Source organism: Fukomys damarensis, unplaced genomic scaffold (genome assembly GCF_012274545.1).
Source record: "Fukomys damarensis isolate Sample0158 unplaced genomic scaffold, DMR_v1.0_HiC HiC_scaffold_24, whole genome shotgun sequence".
NCBI lineage: Eukaryota > Metazoa > Chordata > Mammalia > Rodentia > Bathyergidae > Fukomys > Fukomys damarensis.
Genome location: NW_022900936.1, coordinates 52,653,546 through 52,671,394, shown reverse-complemented (window position 1 = coordinate 52,671,394; position 17,849 = coordinate 52,653,546).

Below are 17,849 nucleotides of genomic sequence, written 5' to 3'. Positions count from 1 at the left end.
CCATTCAGCCAGTCTGGGTTAGATACTTTTCTTTCATTGCAGAGACAAAATACCTGACAAAGTTAGAGGGAAGGGGTTTATTTGGCTTACAGTTCGTAGTGGTTTCAGTCCGTACTTGTCTGGCTCTGAGGCTGGGATGGCAAACAAGCATCACAGAGGTAAAACAACAGAGTGGGCACAAAGCAGCAAAGGTAACAAGAAACCTTACCAGTGTCTCCCTGCCCCTTCTATCTTATTCAGACTGCTTAGGGTGGGCAGCAGTCACACCCTTAATCCTAGTACCCTTGAGCCTAGCACTGCCTCCTGAATCAATTTCAGCTTCACACACTCTATATCAAGCCTATCACCACATGAGGCTTTGAGAAGACATTTATTTTATTTTATTTTATTTTTTGGTACCGGGGATTGAACTCGGGTACTTGTGCTTGCAAGGCAGGCCACCAAACTGAGCTAAATCCCCAGCCTTTGGGAAGACATTTAGACTCAAACCATAGCACAGACTGTGTCATTTGGTTTGTGAACTGGATTCACTTCCATTCAAGGCTGTAATTGATAGGTATGAACTGCTTGTTTTATTTTTTCCCCCTTTTTACCTGTCTTTTCATTAATTTTTGTGATTTGGTACTTTTCTGATATGCCAAGATTTGATCTCTTTCTTTCTGTTTTATGTACCTGTTCTAGTGAGTTTTGTGTATTCATATGTTTTCATGATAGTAGCTATCATCCTTTTGATTATGATAGAAGGACTTTATTTCTGGTAAGGCTGGTGCTTATGAATTATAACACTTTTTGCTTATCTTGGAAACAACTTATTTTTCTTTACATTTGAAAGATAACTTTGAGGCTATAGTACAGTGGACTCTTGATTGATGAATTTGATCAGCTCCTGAGGACTGGTTGTAACTCAAGTTGGTTGTAAGTCAACACAGCTGAGATCTAGATATTTACCCAGGTACCTGCTATAGATAACAAGAGGCAGGTGAATCTTCCATTAATCTAATTAACCCAAATTGTTCATATGTCAGCCCAGTTGTAACTTGAGAGTCCACTATAGTCTTGGTTGACACATATTATCTTTTAGTATTTTGATTTATTATCCTATTCTTTTCTGGCTTGAAAAGTATCTGCTAGAAATCATCTGTGTCAATTATATAGTAATATGAAATGCAAAGAAAAGGGCTAAAGGAGTAGGGGAATTGGGAACAGTAGGAGAAAGGAAAGAAGGGAAAAAATATGAGAAAAGAAAATGGAAACAGTCTTCGTAAATAGGGAAGGGTGGATGGAGTGAAGGGAGGACAGGGGTATGGGGAAAAAATAAGAACCAAGATATATCATGTAAAGGTACAAGATCACGATAATGAATGCAACTGTACTGTATACCTAAAATGTACCAATAAATTTAATGAAAAAAATCTGTGTCTAAAAAAGTACCAATGGAAAAAAAAATCTTGCGTCTAAGAAAGTACCAATAAACCTAATAAAAAAGAAATCTTGTGTCTAATGGGCATTCCTTTATATGTGACTTAATTTTCTCTTGCTTTTTAAAAATATTTTCTCTGTTTTGTACTTTTGATAAAGAAAACTCTGGATTTGAGGTTTTGGAACACAAACAGAACTTCCCTAGGTCCTTAAACTGGTTGTGATTGGTGCTGAGTTTGTAATGCTGTTTGCTGCCTTTGGGACCCAGATGACACCTTTTTCAGGCCCCAGGAAATAAGCACTAGGTGTTTAATTACTATCAGCTGTAATACAAAGTCTGTAGCATATGTTTTCTTTAGGATTTCTGGGCATGTGTAGACAATATTTGGGCTTAATAAGGGCACTGATATCCATGCTCCTGGAGTAGACCTTACCTAAAACCCAATATTGGGAATGGGTGTTGCCAGAGCTTATGACTTTTGAATCTGTGGTACTTCAATGGCAGGACGTGAATAGAAATATTCCTAGGTCATGCAGGGCAAGCTCTAGTTGGGACCAGGCTTGTGGCATTGGTGGCCATTGTTCTGATTGGTTTCAAAGATCATGTTGCAATTCCAGTCATGTTCTGAGGTTTATCATAGAAAGACATGGCACAAGGCACAAGCTGTGTTTTATTTACCCTATTGAAAAATACTTGTGAGATTCTAAAGGTGAAGCCCTGTTCTGTCTTTATCCATCTAGAGAAATAAAAATAACATTTCAGGTCAATCTAAATGCATAGGTGCACAGTCCTCCTCTCCCTCCCCAGTTGACAGAGTATAAGTATACATTCTCTTATTAGTTCCAAAAGCTTAGTCTTTATAAAAGTGTTGACAAGGGTAGTTAGGTTTTTTGAATTATCCACTTTCTTCTTTTCTTTCAGTTTCCTCTATTGTGTTTAGTGGATTTAGAAAGGTAAGTAACAAAATTAATTACATATCTCACAAAGCTTCAATATAAAAAACTGAGTGTTGTATTCCAAATGTGTGCATGCACGCACGGACACACATACTCTCATTGGTGTCCTAGTTCATTAAGTTATAGTGCCACTATAACTAGCATTGGTTGAGTAGCTTATAAACTACAGAAATTTAGTTCTCACAATTCTGAGGTTTGAGAACTCCTGGATCAAAGTGTTGCTAGATTTGGTGTCCTGTAAAAGCCTACTTATTCATACCAGCTGTCTTCTTGCTGTGTCCTCACATGATTTTAGGGGTGAGAAAATTGTGTGGGATCTTTTCTGTAATACTAATCCAATTTTTCATGATCTTTTTCACTCCCAAAAGCCCCACCACTAATACCATCACTGGGGGCTAGGTATTCAATATATGAATTTTGGGAAAACAGAAACCTTCAGTTTATAGAGATTCGTCTACTTTCAGGTTTTTAAATGTGCCTTTCAGAAATTCTCTTTCCTCAATTTGAATTTCATATTTTTGCTGGTTAAAGGGAATATTTCCCACTGTTGAAAAACAAACGTATCAGTAAACAAGTCAAATTGTAACTTTATCTAGCTTATTGATAAACTAATCTCTATATCATTTTTGCTAACAGTAATCCAGACAAACTGGAATGTTTTGACCAGCCTGGTGGGGTATTAGACTAGGACATAATGATCGCTTCTTGGCCTTTTGGCTAAGATTGGGTATAGAATAGGACATAATATTATGGACTGGAAGACAGTGCCAAAGTAATGAAAGAGGTATGGGATCATGCTGTAACATTTGGATGGGAAAAGGGTACTGAGTTTGAGGATGCTGGAGGGCTGGGAAATACTTATGGAAGACTATGTTGAGACAGATTTGTTTGGTATTGCTCCAGCCAGCAAAAGGCTTGGACTTGTGGGTAAAATTTAGAAAGGTTTATTTTTACTTTTTATGAAGAAACACTTCTGAATAAATGGACTCATCCACCCATGAAATGAGCTGCCATGTGAAGAAGTGAGACTCGTATCACTGGAAAGTGATCAAAGACAGCCCACTGGCCACTTACTTACTGCTTCCTTCCCTAAAATAAAACTCATACTGCATAATTTTCCATCACTGTGATTTGTAGATTCTTTTACTAACCTATTGGTGCATGCAGTATTTCAAAGTACCTATGTAACTGCATCTTTTACAGAATCTGTGCTTGTTTTTGTCTTTTTTTTTTTTCCTTGCAGGTAAGTGGTTAATGAACAAATTAGTAAAGTGTAAACTCCACCTATTTGTTTGGCTAAATAATCTCTCCCTTTGTCTCCTGGAGGGTGCCTTCGGGAGAGGAAAGTGAGAATGAACTGTGAAAGAGAAAAGCACAGACCTAAGGATGTTTTAAAGGTGAGCCAGGAAAGTGGCGAAACTGGAGTGTAGGCCATGGCCCTAGAGGCACAGCTAGAAAGTGAGTGCCTTTATACTACATGTATTTCTGGGAGGGAGACGCTGTATTGAAGGTATAGATCTCTCGTTTATTTCAGTATCTAGGCCAGATGTCCTGAGACCTAAGGCAAGGATAACAGGCCTAAGAAATGCATATTTTGCTAGACTAATTATGCATTTATTCTTTTACTATAACTATATAATCTACAAGAAATGATTAAAAAGAAACAGTTAAGAAGGTATCTGACTAGCAGAAGAAAATAAAAGCGGTGTGGCATATGAGATGGGAATTATTGGGAATTTGGCCAATACTAATAAAGAATAAAAAAAGCCAGTATTTTTACTCATGATAAATCTGTGGCATAAAATGCAAAAGCCCAAACCCCCCCCAAAAAAAAACTTTGAAGACTGGTATACTTTTTCTCATTATTGAAATAATATTGTTTGCCAAATAAAAAATCATTTGTACTTATGTACTTTTGCCAAATAATTTACTATATAAATATTATATCTTAAAATATAAATCAAAACATGATAATAAAACTATGAAAACTTTCAATTCCGTGGATCGTTTCTCATACAAAGAAATCACAGGAAGATGGTTCTGCTTAGTTCTGTTAATCGTTAAATGGATTTTCTCACATTGTCCCTTTTGTCTTACTATCCTTTTGTTTTCCTTTGGTAACAAGTTAGGACATCCACTTTATTTAGATCACATAATTAAAGGGGAAAGCAGTGAGGTTCAAGCAAAAGATAAGGCTAGGTTAAGGCAAGGAGCATATGAATAATTGGAGTCTATGGTAAAGAAGAGTATCAGGTAAGCAGCTTTGAGTTTCTGACTTTTTTGTTCATGTACATGTGTTGAATTATACATGCTCGTGGTGAGAACTGATGAATGCCTTACTAGTTAGTTACAAAACTTGAAAGGTGTTTGGAAAAGATAAAATACCCTAATGAATATGATGGAATAGTGTAAGGCAAAATGATGATAGTTCTCCTAGCACTCAATTTTGAAGATTGTGTTTCACTTCAGCAAAGTGAAAATGACACTGTTTGTAGACCACAGTTCAAAGAGTTTTGGTATTTTAGAAATATATATTTTCAGGAAGCAATAACATCATCATAAAGTCTTTTCTCTAAATGCACTTAAGAATGCTTGAAACAATATGAGAGGCACCATTTTAGATTACTGATGAGAGGATAATCATTAAATGGTGCAAGGATTATTAGCTATTAATTTCCTAATTAGCTATTAGCTGAATTTCCACCCTATAACTTTTTTTTTGTACTGGGGATCGAACTTGGGTCCTTGTGCTTGTGAGGCAGGCAGAGGAACCACTGAGCTACATCCCCAGCCCTACCACCCTATACTTTTTATACACAAAATCCCCAGGTGCAGGGCTGGGGATGTAGCTCAATGGTTCTGCCACCTGCCTCACAAGCACAAGGACCCGAGTTTGATCCCTGGTACAAAAAAAAAAAATCCAGATGTATTAAAGTATCCAATGTGAAACCAAAGCCATAACACTATTGGAAGATGCAACATTATTCATAACAGCCAAGATGCAGAAATTACCTAAATATCCTTTGATGTATGAAAGGTTAAAGTGTGGTATATGTAAAGAATAAAATATTATTCTTAGAAGGAAATATTGCCATATGGGACAGCATGAATGAACTCTTGACACTATGCAAAGGGAAATAAGGCACCAATAAAGGAAAAATGCTGCATGATATGAGGTAACTAAAATAAACTTATGGCAACAAACTCATTGAATGGCAGTTTCCAGGGGCCAGGGAACAGAGGAAATAGGGAGTTTCCTGTTCAGTAGGTATGAAATTATGCAAAATGGTTAAATTCTACTGTGTAACACTGTGCCTGTAGGTGACAGTATTGAATTCTGCACTAAAGTTTTTATTGAAAGGGTATGTACATCTCATGTTAAGTTTTCTTACTACAATTTAAAACCAAAATTAGAAAAATATAGGGGATAAGTTTAACAAAATTGGGAGTTTAAGTCATCTTGAACAAGTTACAAAAACCCCCAAAAGGAACCAGTTGTAAAGTAAGAAAAATAATTTGCAACAGATGTAAAAATATCAAAACAAAAGAAAAATTTTTGTTCAATCATTAGATAAAATCTGTTTGGAAAATGAGCAAAAGAATGAACAGTTCATTTGGTTTCCTGGACATTTAAAAATAGTTAATAGTTGAAAAGATGCTGTCCTCACTGGGAAACAAAAACATTCAGAATGAAACAATGAAATACTGATTTATTTATGACAAATTTAGGATCATGCTAATATCAAAGCAAAGAATAGATATAATACATGTTTTAAACTATATATAACTATCCATAAGCCAGCAAGACCCTGCCCAGAAAATCCACTGGAGAAATGAGTACATGTATGAGCAGTGTTGTTTGTAAAAACAAAATGTTAGGGAAAATCCTCAGTTCTTAGTAAGGAAAATTCATAAATAAACTGTGTGATAAGTAAATATAAAATAACAATGACATAGTGATTTTTTAAATAAATTTGTATGTGGGCCAGCATAAAAATATCTCCAATATGTTATGGGCTGAAATTATAGGAGTACACATATAAATGTATACAATGGCATGCTTTTTAGAATAAAATGAAATTATTTGTACAGCTACATATATAATAAGTACAAACATGTTAATACTTAGAAAAATATCTAGAAGCAAAATTCTAGAAATAGTAAACAGATTATTGGTTACCAGGAACAGGGGCCAGGAATATGGGAGAATATTTGCATGCTTTAAAAGGCCAACATGAAGGATTCTTGTGGTAATTGATGTATTCTGTATTTTGCTTATGGTACAATATTCCAGAATACCCAAGTAGTTGTATCTGGTGAATTGTATCTTATGATGTACTATGTGAGTATAGGTTAATATAAAACATCTTTTTGTTATTTTTACAAGTGCATATGAATCTTCAATTATGTGAAATTTTATTAAAAACAAAACACAACTTTTTTTTAAAGAAAAATATCTGGAAAGGTTCATACCAAACATATAATGGTTTCCTCTATGAAGAGAACAGGAATTGCATGGAATAACCAAGAAGACATTAGATATAGATGTAATGGTGAACTCTTTACAATGAGAGTAAATTCATGAGTTATCTCTATAATTTAAAAAAAATATTTAAACCAAATGTTTTTATTCTGAACCATTCTAATTGTTACCTTTTTCTAAACAGGAAAGGGCCAGGGATTTAGCTCAGTGGTGCTGCTGCCTACTTTGCAAGCACAAGGACCCAAGTGTGATCCCCAGTACCACACACACACACACACAAAAAAAGACCTAAACAGGAAAGAAGTAGAAGTGTATCAAATGAATTCAAATGTAGAGAATGAGAAAAGCTGGTAGCTCAGCTTCCAAAGACAGTTAAAGAGCTTCCAGTAATCAGTTTTCGAATGCCTGTGTGTATCTCTATTTGATGATGGATAATTGATGCTTTGATAACAAATTCCCTGCCAAAAATAGCTAGAGAGGGTAAAAATCAGTGATAAGGAAGGTAAATTATATTCCATAGTTGTGTGACCCTGGAGAAAATTATTTTTTGAGTTTAAATTTCCTTAGGATAATAACATTGAACAGCTAATTATTTAAATGTTTGCTGTGAAACAGGCATTGGGCTAAAATCCTGGACAGGTACTTTTCACTCATTAATCTTTCTAACCTTTGAACTGATATTATTAAATGCAGCTATACTTTGGTAAGCACGCTGCATGACCCATGGTGTAAATCAATGTTAGTAATTTAATTTTTGGTGTTATTTGTGATGAGAAGGCAGTTATGCTAAAAGTAAGTTCTATAGCTACTTCTGGCCTCAAAACATAATGTTATAACACTTTCAGATTATGGTACTCTTTTATAATAAATGACCATGTTAGTAAAAATATATGGAGTAATTTTAAAACACTCACAGTTACATGCATTCAGATGGATAATTTTCCTTTAGAGCTAAATAAATATTTCAGTAATATAACTGTTACTCAAAGTAATTTTAGAACACCTTTTTGATACTTATCCTCTGAGTCAATTTGAGCCAAATTAGAAAATTATCAGATAGGTAAATTAATTAGATATCTTGTAGGAGGTTAGACAGGGCCACCCTCAAGGAGCCAACCTGGAGGACAATCAAAACACATTCACTGAAAGCCAGCATTATAAAAGAAGAGAACCCCCACCCCCACAGAGCATGAATAACAGGGATTGATATTCTAAATAGGTATCAATCATCTGGAGGGGGGACCAAGATCTCCCAAGAAAGATCCTTGACCACTGATCCTTACCCCTTCCTTCTGTGCTTGCTCCATGACTTGTTTCCCCATTGGATCCCCATTCAATCAATATCACCTAAGTGACTATACTTGTCATAATCTTATTGGTTGTTTAATAGCTTTGTCTACCTTGTGATTTCTCGCTGGCTCAATATTACCTAAGTGACTGTATTTGTAATCTCACTTAGTTGACTGTAGTTTTGTCCCACCTTGAACCCACCTTACCACATGGCTTTGTTTCATAAAACACCTTTGAGAATTTGGATGACTAGGCAACCCACTTTCGTGTCCCCCTTCTGTCTCTCTTAGAAGCCTTCTTTCTCTCAATAAATTTTCCTACTCTTAACCTGTTATTCCTAGATTCATTCTTCAATTTTAGAAAACACAAACTCACACTTTAGATATTTAGCAGGTTTGGGAGTTGTATCGATTCCCCCATATCAAAATGAAGTTCTGAATATTCTTTATTTTCTTAATCTCCTAGTGATTATTCTCATGAGACTTCTTTCTAAATAATGCTTGACTTTATCCAAAATAAGAAAATATTCAATATGTCAAAAACTCAAAGTTTGGGGGCAACCCACATTCTGGTCCCCCTTCTATCTCTCTTAGACAGAAACTATCTTTCAATAAATTTTCCTATCCTTAACTTCTGTTGTTCCTAGAATTCATTCTTCAATTTTAAAGAACACAAACTCAAATTTTGGATATCTAGCAGGTTTTGCAGTTACATGTCTTCCCCCTGTATCATTTTTTGGATTTCTTCCACCTAGATTACTGAATGGAGAGGCTGCCAAACTCCAAGGGGTCCTACAAATGGAACCAAGGACAAATGTGCTAGGCTTTTACTGGACTCCACCAGATCAACCTTTTAAACAGCTCATAACTGCTAAACTACAATATGACTTCTATGTCAGATTCTAAAGGTCCCTGGAACTTCTCATTATCCTGTTTGTGGAAGGTTATTACTAAGTTTCTCCTAGTGAAAGTCTTGCTGGCTATATTCCTAGCAGTCCTGCTGACTTTATTATTTGGCCCATGTATTCTTAACTGTTTTTTGCTTTGTCTTTGCCAGACTCAAAGCTATACAGCTACCCAAGATGGCAAAGTCTGTCACCCATTGAGGGCCTTTAGATAGATCCTCTGTAGAGTAAATGACTGCCAATCACAACTATGGCTCTCTTCAGCTGGAAGTAGCCAGAATGGTCTTTGCCCCTTGCCACCTCACAGCAGTTAGATACTTCTTCAGAGGCAGAAATATTGTAGATAGGTGAACCAACTAGGTATTTTATAGGCAGTTAGACAGTGCAATCCTTCAAGGAGCCAACATGTAGGACAATCTAGATCCATTCACTGAAGTCCAGCATTGTAAGAGAAAAACTACCACACTGCAGACTTCCCTAATGATGTATAGCAGTGATTGATATTCTAAATAGGTATCAACCACCTTGATGGGGGACCAAGGACTTACCCACCCCTTCCAGGAAAGATCCATGGCTGAAAATCCTTGTAGGCTTCTTATGTGACTTGCTTTTTCAATAGATCCCCATTTAATTAATATTACCGAAGTGACTATACTTGTAATCTTATTAGTTGATCCTAGTTTTGTCCACCTTGTGATTTCTCATTGGACCAATCTTACCTAAGAGTCTATTTAAAATGTTACTGGTTGACTATAGTTTTGTCCCACCTTGAACCTGCCTCACCTCATGACTTTTCTCTATAAAACCCCCTGGGAAACCGAGTGAGCAGGCAATCTACTTTCTGGTTTCCCTTCTGTCTCTCCCAGAAGCTATCTTTCAATAAATTTTCCTACTCTTAAAACTCAAATTTTGTCATCTTAGTGGCTTCAAAAATCTCTCCCAAGATTATTTCAGAAGACATAATTCAGAAATGTTAGATTCAATGAAAATCTTATTTGGAATAAATGTATTGTATCCTATGATAACTAGTTGGAAAGAGCTCACATTTACTTAGAAGTACAAGTCATACTTTAGTGCCTTCTCTTTCACACCTTCTCTACAAAGCTAGTAGACTACTTATTGATATGATCCAGATATTAATTTTTCCTAAGCTATGGTATGTTTATTTAATAGAAATGCATTCTAAACTAGAATCTCTCCTTTTTTCTGGCCCACCTTAACCTACACCAACTTAAGGTGGTATTAATGATCATCAATGGCTAAACTCTGGTTTAATACAATGTTATATCAATTTGTACAGCTATTTGACCCCTACACTAGAAGAGTTAAGAGTTCTCTTTCCTTTCTCTAATAACCTTGCCTCTAATGCCATCAGATGACTATTCACTTTAGTAGTCCCCTACTCTTCCACCAGTTCAAATCTGTTACTAAAAAACTTCTAGTACTTGAAATATCTTGAAAAAAAAGGAAAACTTCTGAGTTTATTAGAATTGTGTACAAAATTAAATTGATACTGTTTTTTAGAGTAAGTTGCTTGAGCAAGATACACATTTTATTAAAAACATTTTGACTGAGTTTCCAGTAGTTAAAGATTATCAGGAAAATAAGTTCCAAATGGATATGATATTGCATATAAAATTCACTATGCTATTCTTTTAAAAAAATTCTTCAAATGTTTTGTCATATGACAAAAGCTTCCTATTCTTTTTAGAAGAGCTTTGTAATGGTGCTGCCTATCATTAAAGGCTGAGAGATATGGAAGACCTTTAAATTCTAATTCTCATTTTGGTACTAATTTGGGGAGTATCATTTAGCATTGGGTTTTTTTTTTTTTTTTTGGTTGTAAATTAGGATCTGAAAGTGTCATTTTATATTTCTTAGTAGTGAGAATAAAAAAAATCTCTCAAATATAGTTGTGTTAAAAGTGCTTAGAAAAGACAGATTTATTGCTATGACCCAGATATAGGATTTGAAAGGGGAATGAGAAGTTGAAGGGATCACTTGAGCCAAAGTAGAACAGGAGAGACCTCTGATCTCATTCAAGATCTCAAATGCTCCAGTGAAAGGCGGGAGGCATCAGGCAGGGCCAGTTTGGATCAACTGGAGATAACTGTGAAATGCGAAGTTTCACCAAGCCTCAGAAGAGGTCATGCTGCACTTTGAGGTGACCTCTGCCTCTTTGAAAAAGAGACAGGCAGGTATTCTGGCTCATCTCAGGGGCTAAATAGAAAATCTACAGCACTTGAAACAGAAACTGAAAAAGAAAGTGACTTTCAGTTAGAAGTGGGTGACCCGCCTATCCCATGTTGAGCAGATGACTGGAGCTAAGGTAGACACTGCCAAACCGTCCTTGTGAGCTTGTGAACATGGAAGTGGGAATGAGAAAAGGAAAAATCAGAATGATACTCAAGGTATCGGATAATTTTGAGACTGACTAGATCTAATCTCAGCGGTCATTGTTAAGTTCACACATTAGCACCCAGTATTGACCTGACAGTGACCTCTGGTTTTATCAGAACTCTAGCCTGTGTTCCTTATGGAGCTTTCATGTGATGGCATAAATAAATGGGCTAGAAAAGTGAAGCCACCAGCTATATTTCTCTTTTTTGTTGTTGTTGTTGTTGTTTTTTTTTTTTTTTTTTTTTTTGGTACTGGGGATCGAACTCAGGTCCTTGTGCTTACAAGGCAGGCAGCAGAACCACTGAGCTAAAGCCCCAGCTATATTTCTCTTAAATAGCTGTGTTGTGAGCACTCCTTAGGGGTGCTGGCCCACATATACATAGAGCTTGTCTGAATGGAGGATACAAACAGTCTTGCCAAGAAAAGGGAACCTTGTCTTCCTCATGTCCCCTGATATCTCTTTAATTGGCAGTAGAAGAAAATTTTATCACATATTTCTTTCATGAGCATGTGAATCTATACAAAGCAAGCTCTCAAGCCAAATGGTTAGTATCAGGTCATGGGTAACAGCAACCCTAACTTCTCAAGCAGGGCTGAGCTCTGCTTCATATGGAGCAGAACAAAAGTTGAGCTGCTATGACCTTTGCTCCTTGTGAGGAAAATATGTGAAGTCACAGAGGAAAAACATTAACACACCTTTGGTGCTTGTTGTAGCAGCATCACTCACACACTTCTTGGTACCATTTTGTCTTAATCTGATTGGACTGCTATAGCAAAATACCTGAGATTGGTTAATTATTTTTTTAATTGAGTTTATTAGTCCATTTTAGATATACAGAAGTTACATTCATTATTGGGATCTTTACATGACAGGTCTTGGTTCTCATTTTTTCCCCTTGTCCCTGCCCTCCCTTCACCCCCTCTTCCCCTCTCCATTTAAACACTTTTTTCCATTTTTTCATTTTCTCATATTTTTTTCTTTTCCCTTATCCCCTTTCCCTTACCCTTCCCCCTTTCCCTACACCTTTAGCCCTTTTCCTCCTATTTCACATTGTCAATTATCTCATTAGGATCTTATGTACTATTATAATTTTTCACACCAGAGAAACTATTCGGTATTTACACGTTTGAATTTATATCATTTAGGAGTGTATCCTCAATATGTATCCATTTTCCTATGAATGAATCTAATTTTTCATTCTTTATGGCTGAGTAGTATTCCATTTTATAGAAAAACCACATCTTCTTTATCCAGTTTCCAACTGATGGGCAAATTGGCTGTTTCCAAGTTTTACCTATTACTGTGTCGCTATAAACAAAGGTTTGCATATATCACTGTGGTATGATTCTTTTAATTCTTTTGGAAAGATACCCAGCAGAGGGGCGGCTGTGTCAAATGGATCCTCTAGTCCCAGCTCTTTGAGGTATCTCCATATTGATTTCCACAGTGGTTGCACCAGTATGCACTCCAACCAACAATGGAGAAGGGTTCCTTTCTCCCCACAACCTTGCCAACATTTTTTATTGTTTGATTTCTTGATAGCAGCCATACTTTGTGGGGTGAGGTGGAATCTCAGTGTTGTTTTCATCAGCATCTCTCCAATGACCAGTGAGGTGGAACATTTTTTCATATATTTACTTGCTGCTTTTATTTCTTTGTCTGAGAAGTATCTGTTCATTTCAGATGCCCATTTTTAAATTGGGTCTTTATATTTGGTGGGGGGCTGGTTGTTTTGAGTTCTTTATATATTCTACATAATATTTCACAAAACTAGAAAAAAGAATTAAAAAATTCATTTGGAACCATAAGAGACCTAGAATAGCAAAAGCCATCCTAGGCAACAAAGACATGGTAGCAGGTACAACAATTCCCAATTTGAAACTATACTACAAAGCCACTGTGATAAAAACAGCATGGTACTGACAAAGAAACAGATCTGAGGATCAGTGGAACAGATTGGAAGACACAAAAGCAAATCCAGATGTACTCAGCTACATCATCTTTGACAAAGGAGCTGACCATCCTCAGTGGAGGAATAACAGCCTCTTTAATAAATGGTGTTGGAAAAACTGGATCTCAACCTGCCAAAGATTAAAAATGAACCCTTATTCACCATGCACTAAACTAAAATCCAAGTGGGTTAAAGATCTAAATTTTAAAACAAACACTAAACTTGCTGGAAGATAAGTTAGGCAGAACTCTTGAAGACATTGGCATAGGAAAAGACTTTATGAACTGATCCTTAGTAGCATGGGAGCTAGCAGAAAGAATGAACAACTGGGATCTCATCTTATTAAAAAGCTTCTGCACTGCAAAAGAAACCATCAACAGAACTAAGAGACAACCTACAATGTGGGAGAAACTTTTTGCCAGTGATTGGTTAATTTATAAATAACATTTATTTCTCATGTTCTGGAAATGAAGCCCAAGATCAAGGCACCAGAGATCCACTGTCTGGTGAAAGGTTCTCTGCCTCTTGCAGAGTATTTATAAAGCAGAAAGGCAAATGCTATGATCCCATATAGAAAAAACATGGAAAAAGGACAAACATTCCTTTGTACTTCTTTGATAAGGTCACTAATTCTATTTGTGTTTGCTGCTCACCTCATTTTTTATCACCTTTAAGACTCTACCCCTTAGTATCATATTGAAATATCTTTAACACATGAATTCTGAGGGTAACAGACTGTAGTACCTTGCTATCCATCCATTATCTTAGAATACAAGTTAAGCATCCCTGAATTTAAAATCCCAAGTACTCCAAAATTTAAAAACTGTGCAATACTAAGAGGATGCTGCAAGTGGAAAATTTCACACCATACTCTTTGCTTCTGCACATAATGATTACAAATATTGTATAAATTTAACTTCGTTATGTGCATAAGGCATATATGTAGCATAGATTCTCATTCCCAAGACAGCTCATTATGTATAAATGGATATTCCAGTATCTAAAAAATATCCGAGGGCTGGGGATTAAGCTCAGTGTTGCTGCTGCCTGCCTCACAAGTTCGATCCCTGGTACCAAAAAAGAAAAATAAATAAATAAACAAACAAACAAAAAATATCTGCAACCTGAAACACTTTTGGGCCAAAGCACTTTGGATAAAGGATGCTCAACCTGTGTAAATCTGGTGAGGACATATCCTATATTGCTTTTTCTGCATTTTCTCTGGATTTTGTCTTTCCCTGGACATGGTATTTTTGCTCCATGTGCTGCATGTTCTCTCAGTGCAGGTGAAGCTCTGGGAGTCGTTCTTCTAAACATCATCTACTGTGTTTCTCTTCTGTTGCTGGATATATTTATAGTAAGTTATGAAATCCTAAACCTGTTGCTAAGTTTGTTGTAAATTCATACTAATTAAGTATGAATTTCCTACTTTCCATCATCCTCTAAACTTTCTTAGCTGCCCCAAAAGTCCTTTACCCTTCTATTTACTTCTATTTTATTTCATACAAAATTCATCCTCAGATTCTGAACCTCCCTTCCTGCATACTTTCTATAAATAAGATCTGATAAAAGATCAAGACTACTCAATATAACTTGTCTCTTCAGCTTGTATTTTTTCCCTCATTCCTTTCTTCTTGTCTGATGAATAAAATATTGTTCCATATAACCTTAATTAATCTGTTCCAAAACAAGAAGCAAATCCAAAAGACCTTTCCTGAGACATGAGCAACAGTGTCTGGAAAGGAAAGTACTCATATCTTCCTCTTATGAGAAAGTAGCAATGTATTTAGTTCTTGCTCTATAACAAATCACCTGAGAACCGTGTTGTTTATTATATAAATGTTAGTGTTATCAGTCTTGGTTCTGGGGATTGACAGCATCAGCTAATAGAGTTACTGTGGCTGAGGCTGGAGACTTATGAATGGCTCCTGGGCTCAGATGAATAGAATTGCCAGGGTCTGCTAGGAAGTCTCTCTGCATCACCTCCGTTTGGCTGCCATGGGCTTTCTCACCACATTGAGGCTCAGGATTTGGCTTCTTACATATGACAATTTAAGGTCCTAAAGGCAAAGGTTCAAAAGTTCGAGACAAAAGTTTAAAATATTCTTGTGAATTATAGTTACAATGCTGTAAAGTGACTGCTTGACTCTTTTTAGTTACAAGCCCCAGGGATGCGGTCTGCACCAGGATGTGACTACCAGACAGTATGACTCTGGAGATTATCATGAAAGAACCTCCCACAAATAGGCATATCCCTCACCATTGGCTTACTGCTTTAGTTCTTGCAATCTGTCTTTAGTTCTCTTGCTTTTCTTGAAAATGTTCTCTTAAATTGTTCTTTCCAGGAAAAGCAGTGGCTTCATTTCTCCAAATCCACATATGTAAAACCAAACCAACCACCTTTTTCTGAAGTTGGCATTTCCTTCTGGATGTGTCTGTCACTGGCACCTGGTTGTTCCTATTACTCAGACTCTATATCTCATTTATTTGTTGCCTCTCTTGATCTTTGCTTTTCAGTCAGTTTATTGCTGTGGTCGTTTTGTCACTGTCTTGCTTCTTTCCACTCATTTCCATGTAGGTCTCTCATTACCTATTAAATGGTCTATTGTAATTTCCTAAATTATTTAAATTATTATTTTTGCTTATCACATTTCTTCCAGTGTCTCCTTATATAGAACTCAGATTAATTTTTCAAAAGCAGGACTTCACTGAATTATGTCTCTACTTAAAAGTGAACTCCAAGCTTCTGCTTTCAAAATACCTTGTGGTCTGTGATAGAGATCAATCTGCCTTGCCAGTTTTAAATCCTATTACTTTGATTCATAGCCCTTCATTTCAGCCAAATTAATTGTCATTTCTAGACCAAATTCATTTCTGCCAAATTTATTATCATTTCACCAATGTGCCATTTCGAAACTAATTCCCTTTTTTGAAATGTTCAAACTCAACTTCTTGTATTAAAACTTTGCCTATTCTTGAATTGTTATAACACTTCTGGGGCCCCTCTTGTAATATTGCATTGTATAGTCTTTTAACTTAGTTTCTTCTTTAAACATGATTTCTATTTAAACAAGGTCTCTTTGTATTCATGTATACAGTGCTTTGTGCAACCGGTGCACTCAGTTACTAGCTTTAACTTCTGCATGTGTCTCTTGGGGCTCATTGGGTCAGTGTCTTGTCCAAAGTCATGCAGTTATGACAGAGACAGGCTTCAACTCCTGTGCATAGGTCTCTGGGTGAACATATTTAGTTGTCTACATCAAATATATTGTGGTGGGGTAAGATTTGCTTCTCTCTCATAGGCATATATATTATGCTGAACTTTTGTTCCAGTTGTTTATTTCATCTTTTTTTTTCAAGTTATAATTCCAGGAATGCTAATGCTCAGTGTTACAGTGGAAACTGAAGCCTTTTCAAAAGTATATTATGCTGACAGAGAGACCCAGAGCAATTTAGAAGTGATAGGCAATCTCACAATTATCTTTATTATTTCAAATTCCCATTGGTTCCTGCATTTCTAGGAGGCAGCATTATCAGGCATCATTTTAAGAAGCAGTTTTTAAGATGAATGTGCTTTATTCCACTAACCTTCTCTTCCCTGGAATCTGCATTTACTCTGTATTTTGCTTAAATTTAAAATTCTTTGAAAGTACACCTCTTTTCCTGCTATATACCCTTCTATGGGTCACTTTTAGACAAACATCCACACTCTTTTTACAAATGCTTTTTATTAAAATATACCTACCATATAGCCATGCTTAAGGGCAAGTACCTTTTTGGCTTCCTTGGGTGGGCTGACTATTCAGCCTTGTAGATCATAAGCACATCAACTTGTCCTAAAAACTGGTGACCTTCTTTGTCCTTTTCTTGTCACTTCTGTACATCTTAGACTAAGTGATCTTATAGAGATCTGTGCCCTGTCACTCTTTGTAAACAGGTGCATAGCATAGCGTGTACAAAGCCGTACACAAGCTCAATTTCTCATGTCTGAGTATGTCTCTCCCAATATGGTTTATGGGACATTTGCTACCAGAAACATCATAAGGATGGATCACGTACTCACTGTGTTTTTATCCAGTGGCTTCTGGGGTCTGGGATTTGTGACAATTTGAGTCAACTAGTATATCAAGCCAATTAATCCTTAACATTTCCTTTGTTATCACTACTTCATATGATAGATGTTTAGGAATCTAATATTTGATTCTTTTAAAAAAATCTTTACAGGCAGAATCACTTCAAATCCCAGTTCTGCCACATAACTAGCTGTGTGGATTTGGGCAAGGTATTTAGCATTCTGTGATGCTCATTTTTCTCATTTATAAAGCAGAGTCAATCTGAACTCTTGAGGGTTACTGAAAGGGAAGAAATGCATGTGCCAATTTTTACTGTCAAAGTCACTTTCAGAAGTGAAGTGAAAGAAGATATTCAACATTCAAAATATAAT